This window comes from Palaemon carinicauda, chromosome 44 (genome assembly GCF_036898095.1).
Source record: "Palaemon carinicauda isolate YSFRI2023 chromosome 44, ASM3689809v2, whole genome shotgun sequence".
Taxonomy (NCBI): Eukaryota; Metazoa; Arthropoda; class Malacostraca; order Decapoda; family Palaemonidae; genus Palaemon; species Palaemon carinicauda.
The window spans coordinates 18,613,706-18,621,205 of record NC_090768.1 but is presented as its reverse complement, the minus strand read 5'-3'; the positions used below and the strand labels follow the sequence as shown (position 1 = coordinate 18,621,205).

General features: G+C 31.1%; 1 protein-coding gene across 1 annotated transcript in view; it reads right to left on the bottom strand.

Annotated features, from left to right (window-relative positions):
• LOC137634335 (kinase D-interacting substrate of 220 kDa B-like) overlaps nucleotides 1-7,500 on the bottom strand; it is an 860,646-nt gene that overhangs the window by 514,213 nt on the left and 338,933 nt on the right. The gene's annotated exons all lie outside the window — the stretch shown is intronic.

The window sequence follows — 7,500 nt, the reverse complement described above, 5'->3', positions numbered from 1 at the left end:
AACCCTTGAACATTTTTCGATATATACTAAAAAGAAAATAGCAAATAGAAAATAAATAGAATCGAACGACGGGAAAGTTACGGTAACTTTAGCAACCTAACCAGTTAACAACCCTCAAAACTTTCGGAATTTATGCAGCAATTAGTCATAAAGAAATTCTAAAGAGAATAAATTTGGGACAAATTGCTTACCATAAGAAGATAACTTCAGTGAGAAAATTCATAAAATTTTCTAGCGAGACGCTAACGAGGCATGAACTTCGTGACTCGTAGATGCAAATTACCTATCCATCCATATTAAATACCGGGGGGAGAGAGAGAGAGAGAGAGAGAGAGAGAGAGAGAGAGAGAGAGAGAGAGAGAGAGAGACTAGCCACGCCTAGGGGAAAGGCCGGTGATATACTATCTCAACCACAGTAAAAGGGTATAAAAGTAGAGTTTTGTACCTGGTGACTGAGTCAAGGTTCCTCAAGCCATTTAGAGGATCGATCTGGCGCCGTATATGGGAAGCAGAGGGCTTATTTGGTTGACATCAACTGAAAGGTTAATATGACAAATGCAATGACCCAAGTCATAATTTTGAATGTTATAACTGATGACCAACTGTTAGAATATGACGGCTTATATTTCAGTGATTATGGCTACAGAAATCATCAAGCGGCGATGCTGACATATAGAATATTTATAAGGAATAATGATATATAAGGAAACGTACTATTAAATACAATAACTCACGTGATACAATATATATAAATTTGATATGCTGTGCTGCGCAACTCTGCTTTGCTCATTTTTCTCTTATCCAATATGAACTTTAGTTAGTTTTGACCAAAAATAAAATTATAATGAAATAAGGAGGAATTTTATCTGATTTGTTTTGTGCTTTAGAAGATACGAAGAACTGTATGGTACGAATGAGTATCTCCTCTAACTACCAATAACAGAGGTATCTATCTCAGCATACTTAACGGAAATGGACTAATATATTCATTAAGGACTGGTTGAAAAGTCGATTCATATCTATAGATTCAATTGCATGGTTTGTATATTAATGCCATTTCACCAATCCTTTTCCATCTGTGTGCGCGTTTCTGAGAGAGAGAGAGAGAGAGAGAGAGAGAGAGAGAGAGAGAGAGAGAGAGAGAGAGAGACAGACAGACAGACTGTACATCACCTTAAAGAAAAAGAAGGCTAATAATGATTTAGTGATAAACTTTTGAACTTTTGACAAATTCAGATTTCCACCAAAGGAAATATTAATTTAACGATTACAGAGGAGTATTTCGGCTGTTTACAAGACCCCAAATAAATTATCTTCACATAATAAACCAAATTATTTACGATTTAAGAGCTTTACACCTTCAAGCTCTTGACATTCTCACCGTGCTTTTGCTTTTCCATGTTTTAAGAGGCTTCTCTTCAGCCACCGCAACTATGCGAATAAAACCTGAACAATTTTCCTTTTTCACATAATCTGAGAAATTTAGTTAATCGTATGTGTAAATAAATCACAGAAGACTCATAAAACTGATGTTGGATGTTGGAGAGTGAGTACTGAGCTAATGAATCAGAGTAGACTTTACTTAATTAGACTGAAAATAAAATCATAGCAAAAGTTAACTGCTACCTATTGTCCCCAGAGACCTGGCCAGTTCCTAAATTATTAGATCATGAAAAGGTAAATAGTGCAAGAAGGATTATGAGTTACTCAAAAGTAAAATGCAAGTAAAAGGCACAAATATTAATCCCGATCTTTTAAACACAAAAATTACTATTCCATTTTCTTTATGCATTGGTTTGCCAAAAATACCTATATTTATGTTCCAAAAATAATATAAAAAGACTGCATGCCCCAAAACACCGCCGTAATCTTATGCAGAAGAAACTGAAATAGTTTTTCTTTTTAAATAAGACGAACAAGAGTATATTATAACATGTGTCGATAAAGTCGTGACCTCGGACAACTAATGATAAGGAGAGGGAAGAAGAGGGATATTGAGTAAATCAAGATATTGCTAAACAATAGGAAAAGGATCCGAATAGGAAAACGATCTAGAATTATAGACAAGCAACGAAACGGAAATCCTAAAATGTCAAATCAAGAAAAAAAATTAGAAATCTTGACGAGCCATAGATCCGCTTGTGTGTAACTAAACTATGATGTTCCCTTTCCTAAACTGAGCTAAGGGAGATTTCACAGTAAAATCTTTAGGAAAGCCAAAATACGTAGAAATGAGATCTTTAGGAAAGCCAAAATACGTAGAAATGAGATCTTTAGGAAAGCCAAAATACGTAGAAATGAGATCTTTAGGAAAGCCAAAATACGTAGAAATGAGATCTTTAGGAAAGCCAAAATACGTAGAAATGAAATCTTTAGGAAAGCCAAAATACGTAGAAATGAGATCTTTAGGAAAGCCAAAATACGTAGAAATGAGATCTTTAGGAAATCAAAATACGTAGAAATGAGATCTTTAGGAAAGCCAAAATACGTAGAAATGAGATCTTTAGGAAAGCCAAAATACGTAGAAATGAGAACTGATACTGTAAAAGTATATCTAAAGAACAAATATCGAATGATAACATATAATGCAACTTGCATAACTTAGTAACTTACTAGGATGAGTTTCAAGTGCTCTTTTTTTTGTGAAGAATAAATCACATAAAAATCGATAAGAAAAGCTTATCTTAATAGGAATATAAATATCCTTTTAGATATACATGAAAATTATAGGAATATTGTTCGCAATCTTACCACATATTTATGATGTATTGTTCGTGCTCGTTAATGCCATGATTGGTTTTATGATTACATGACACAAAAAGAAATGGCATTAATCCTGACAAGCGACTGCGTAATATGATCAGCATCGTGTCCCCTTACAAATTTATAGCGATATATTTTAATGTTAGGGCCAGAATATATATATATATATATATATATATATATATATATATATATATATATATATATATATACACACATATTCATATAAATATATATATATATATATATATATATATATATATGTATATTTATACATATTTAAATATATATACATATATATATATATATATATATATATATATATATATATATTTATACATATATATATACATCTATATATATATATATATACATATATATATATATATATATATATATATATATATATATATATATATATATAACTGTTCACGTGAACTCTATTTTTTTAATTATATATCGTTCTTCGAACTTAAGAAACTCATAACATCTAGTTAAATCCTTACAGTACTTTTTTTTATTCTTTTCAGCCTTTGTTACTAACCTGACCCCTATTTTCTTTATCACAGTACATGTTTGAAACTCGCTTGATGTTATTGTCTTGTGACTACTAATTTCCTGAGCTTTTAAATTTGTTGGAACACAGATTTCTTTTGTACAAATACGACGTCTCTTCACAATATCGTTAAGCGACTTTGAGATTTACCAGGCTTCATTGTATGTATAAGCATACGTCTCTATATTGGCAATTAATAAATACCTTTTCTAACCGAAGTTTTGTCTACAAGCAGATTGCATAAAGAACAGCATTCACAGCATTCACCTGACAGAAATTCTCTGTCGTACCTCTCTTTATAAAGAAAAAGATTTTATGCTCAATTGTAGATATTTGTCTCTCTTTCACATGTTAATACAAATATTCAAAAAGTAATAGACAATATTTTTTTAAGCAAACAAATATAGAGTAGAAAAAAATGACAAAATACCAGTGAAAACTGAGTTACTAAATTCAAATTGCCATTGAACTAAATTATACTGTAAATTTATAATGTCATAAAACATAAAAATTTAAACAAAAGGCTAATACTAAAAAGCATTTGCATTCTCGGAGTTCATGTCTATATTTAAAAGAGCCGTGGAACTACGACTAAAAAAAAAAAAAAAAAAAAAAAAAAAAAAAAAAAAAAAAAAAAAAAAAAAAAAAAAGTGCACCGACTTCTACAGCCATAGATATGACCGTAATGACGGATCGCATAACCAGTCGTTACCTTGTAGTCATATCGCCAGGATCAGAAATTATTGCTTTTGCAAGCTGACACGAAAAGAGCCTCCGTGTGGCCTTCTGCAATCATGAAGAATGAGGGCGTGCAAATATACACGACGATGGTATGTACAGATTGACGATGACGCTTTTCTGTGGAACACCTTTCAAAATTGTAGAAAATCTTTCTAGGCATGTGATTTGTAATCAAGAGAAACTTGAAGAGGTTTTAATACGTATTTGATTAACTGCTAAATGAATAAGTTTTTTTTTTCGTTATTCATTATAAAAAAAAAAGAAAAAAAAAACACGAATTTTCTGAGAGGCTTTTCTTTACCAAGAATGCAGATTATAATTCAACTAATTTGACTACCCGTCTTACGCATATCTATCAGGCACGAGTGGCACATTCCTACAAAAAAAAAAAAAAAAAAAAAAAAAAAAAAAAAAAATCGAATAATTTGTGAGACAAAGTTTTCTTTATGCCAGAATTCCTCTTCTTTCCAGACGAATTTCACCCCTCTGAAATCTACTCTTTTTACCTTACATTTTACACTTCGTTCCCAAACTAATGTGATACAATGGTTTATGAAAGTAATATATAGATATCTGCACACAGCTCTCTCTCTCTCTCTCTCTCTCTCTCTCTCTCTCTCTCTCTCTCTCTCTCTCTCTCTCTCTTATATATATATATATATATAAATATATACATTATATATATATATATATATGTATATATATATACTTGTATACAAATATACCACATATATACATATGCATATATATATATATATATATATATATATATATATATATATCAGTGTGTATGTGTATGTAAGTGTATATGATAAAACAATAAATCGTAAAACAGATGGCAAATTTCTGCTCAATCCATCACGTACCATTTTCAAACTCTTCAGTTTGTTAACCGAAAAGTCAACAAACACGATATCATTATCAAGATGAATTCTGGAAACAAGACAAAAGTAATGAACCTTTTATGTTCAAAATAAAAACAAACAAACATCTAAACATGAAACCGATAACCATAAATTTGATTAATGATTCTGAGCTATGAAAATTAAAGGCTCAAGTTTACTAAACATGTTCAAAATCAAAACAGGTTTACAGTTTAAATATTTATCTTAATATTGTTACTATTCTTAAAAATATTTTATTTTTCCTTATTTCCTTTCTTCACTGGGCTATTTTCTCTGTTGGGGCCCCTGGGCTTATAGCATCGTGCTTTTCCAACTAGGGTTGTAGCTTAGCATTTAATAATAATAATAATAATAATATAATCAAGTAGTGAGAGTTTTACGGAAAAGTAAAAAGAAATCCCCCAAATCTCTGAAGTTTAGCAAGAGTAAAAATACCCAGAACATTTTGAAGATGAAATAGACTAGATAATAGCATGCATTCTCTAACACAAAAGAATAATCACGACGCGATGACGGGTTTCCACTGTGTGGCTTCAAAACATTCGGATAAAGAATCCCGAATAAAGATAAAGCTATTTCATGCTAAAGCCGATGAATTCTGGACTTAAATATTTGAAAATTTCGTATGTGGTTAAATATAAAAGGAAACCGGTCCTGTTCAAATGAAACATTCGTTTGCCTTCTTAACGGCTTCAAACCCGAATAAATCATGAATGTTTCTAAAGAGGGGTAATGGGGGTAGGGGGGTTATGGTAAACTACATGATATTGAGCGTGCTTTGTAGCAATTGCTCTAAACTGATTGGTGCATAATATGGAACACCCATCGCGATGTCTAAATGATTTGTGGACAAAAGCTGAGAGAGAGAGAGAGAGAGAGAGAGAGAGAGAGAGAGAGAGAGAGAGAAAGAGAGAGAGAGAGAGAGAGAGAGAGAGAGAGAGAGAGAGAGAGAGAGAGAGAGAGAGATCCATTCTTATGTTAATTTGGGTTTCATGTTCAGCCAGGCGAGGCGCTTTCTGTAGATTTATTTACGTAATCCGTCATCTTTTAAACACGCGGTGAGACAAGCAATTTGAATTTAAATAAGGATGGAATAAAATCTTGATATTGTAATCTGGGTGGACGTGTAAAAAACGCATTCAGTAGCAAGAGGTTACAGCTGTAAAATTAGAGTCTATTAACTTTTCAACCTACATTCTACGACTTATTTTCTTGCTTTAATTTTTTATCATTATTTTCTCTTGTGTTATATACCAAATACATTTTCGTTACATAAACATTCTCAAGTTTGGGCCATATTATGAATGTATGTTCATGTTCAGTGGTAATGATGTTAACCTGTTTCGATGGAGGTTAATATTCATATTTAATCATAATCTATTTCCTTGGATGTTAACATTCATATTTGAAGTTGGTAATCTATTTCAATGGTTGTTAACATTCATATTTGATGATAATCTATATCCATATATGTTAACATTAACATTTAATGATGATAATCTATTTCCATGGATATAAACATTTACATTTGATGATCTATTTCGATGAATTTTAAGCATCATATCAAATAAAAGACAGTTATTTTAACGTGACATTATCATTGCCTATCCTCCTATCAAGAGACTTCGAGGGAATAAGAAATATATAAAATTTTTTACAGGGACCAATGAAGGACTGAAGTTGCCACTTGGGGGTCCACACTAGGCAACATAAAACTACTCCATAATCAAATCTCCCAACAGACTGAAAGATAATAAGAGCCTGTGTCGGGCTGTAATGTAAGGCAATCTGCGCATAAATTGTTTCTTGATAACTATAATGATTAGATAAACCATTTTTTAAATGGAACGACTTAAAATGGACTTAAATCTGATCTTGCCCTTAAGAAAGGATCAATTACTTTTTTATTCTATGGAAAGGGAACTTTTTAAAGTATGCATTATTGAATCCATTACATACACACACACACACACACACACACACACACACACACACACACATATATATATATATATATATATATATATATATATATAAATATATAAATATGTATAAATATATATATATATATATAAATATATAAATATATATATATATATAAATATATATATATATATATATATATATATATATATACATATATATATATATATATATATATATATATCTATATATATATATATATATTACAAAGCCTTAGAACATAAGCTAGTTACAACTCAAAGAGCTATGGAAAGAATGATGATGGGCATAACACTAAAAGAGAAAAATAGCAACATGGTTACGAAAGCAAACCAAAGAAGATGATATTTTGACAACATGTAGGCAGGATATATAATGAGAATGACAGATAATAGATGACTTTAAGAATAATAGAATTGATCTGCAAAGATTGCAAAAGAAGCAGGGGAAGGAAGAGAAGACGACGGATAGACGAACTAGGAATGTTTGCGGGTGTGGCCGCGCATAGAAAGACCACAAACATACGCCAATGAAAGGATATGTCTGAGACCTTTGAATATATGATTAATGCAG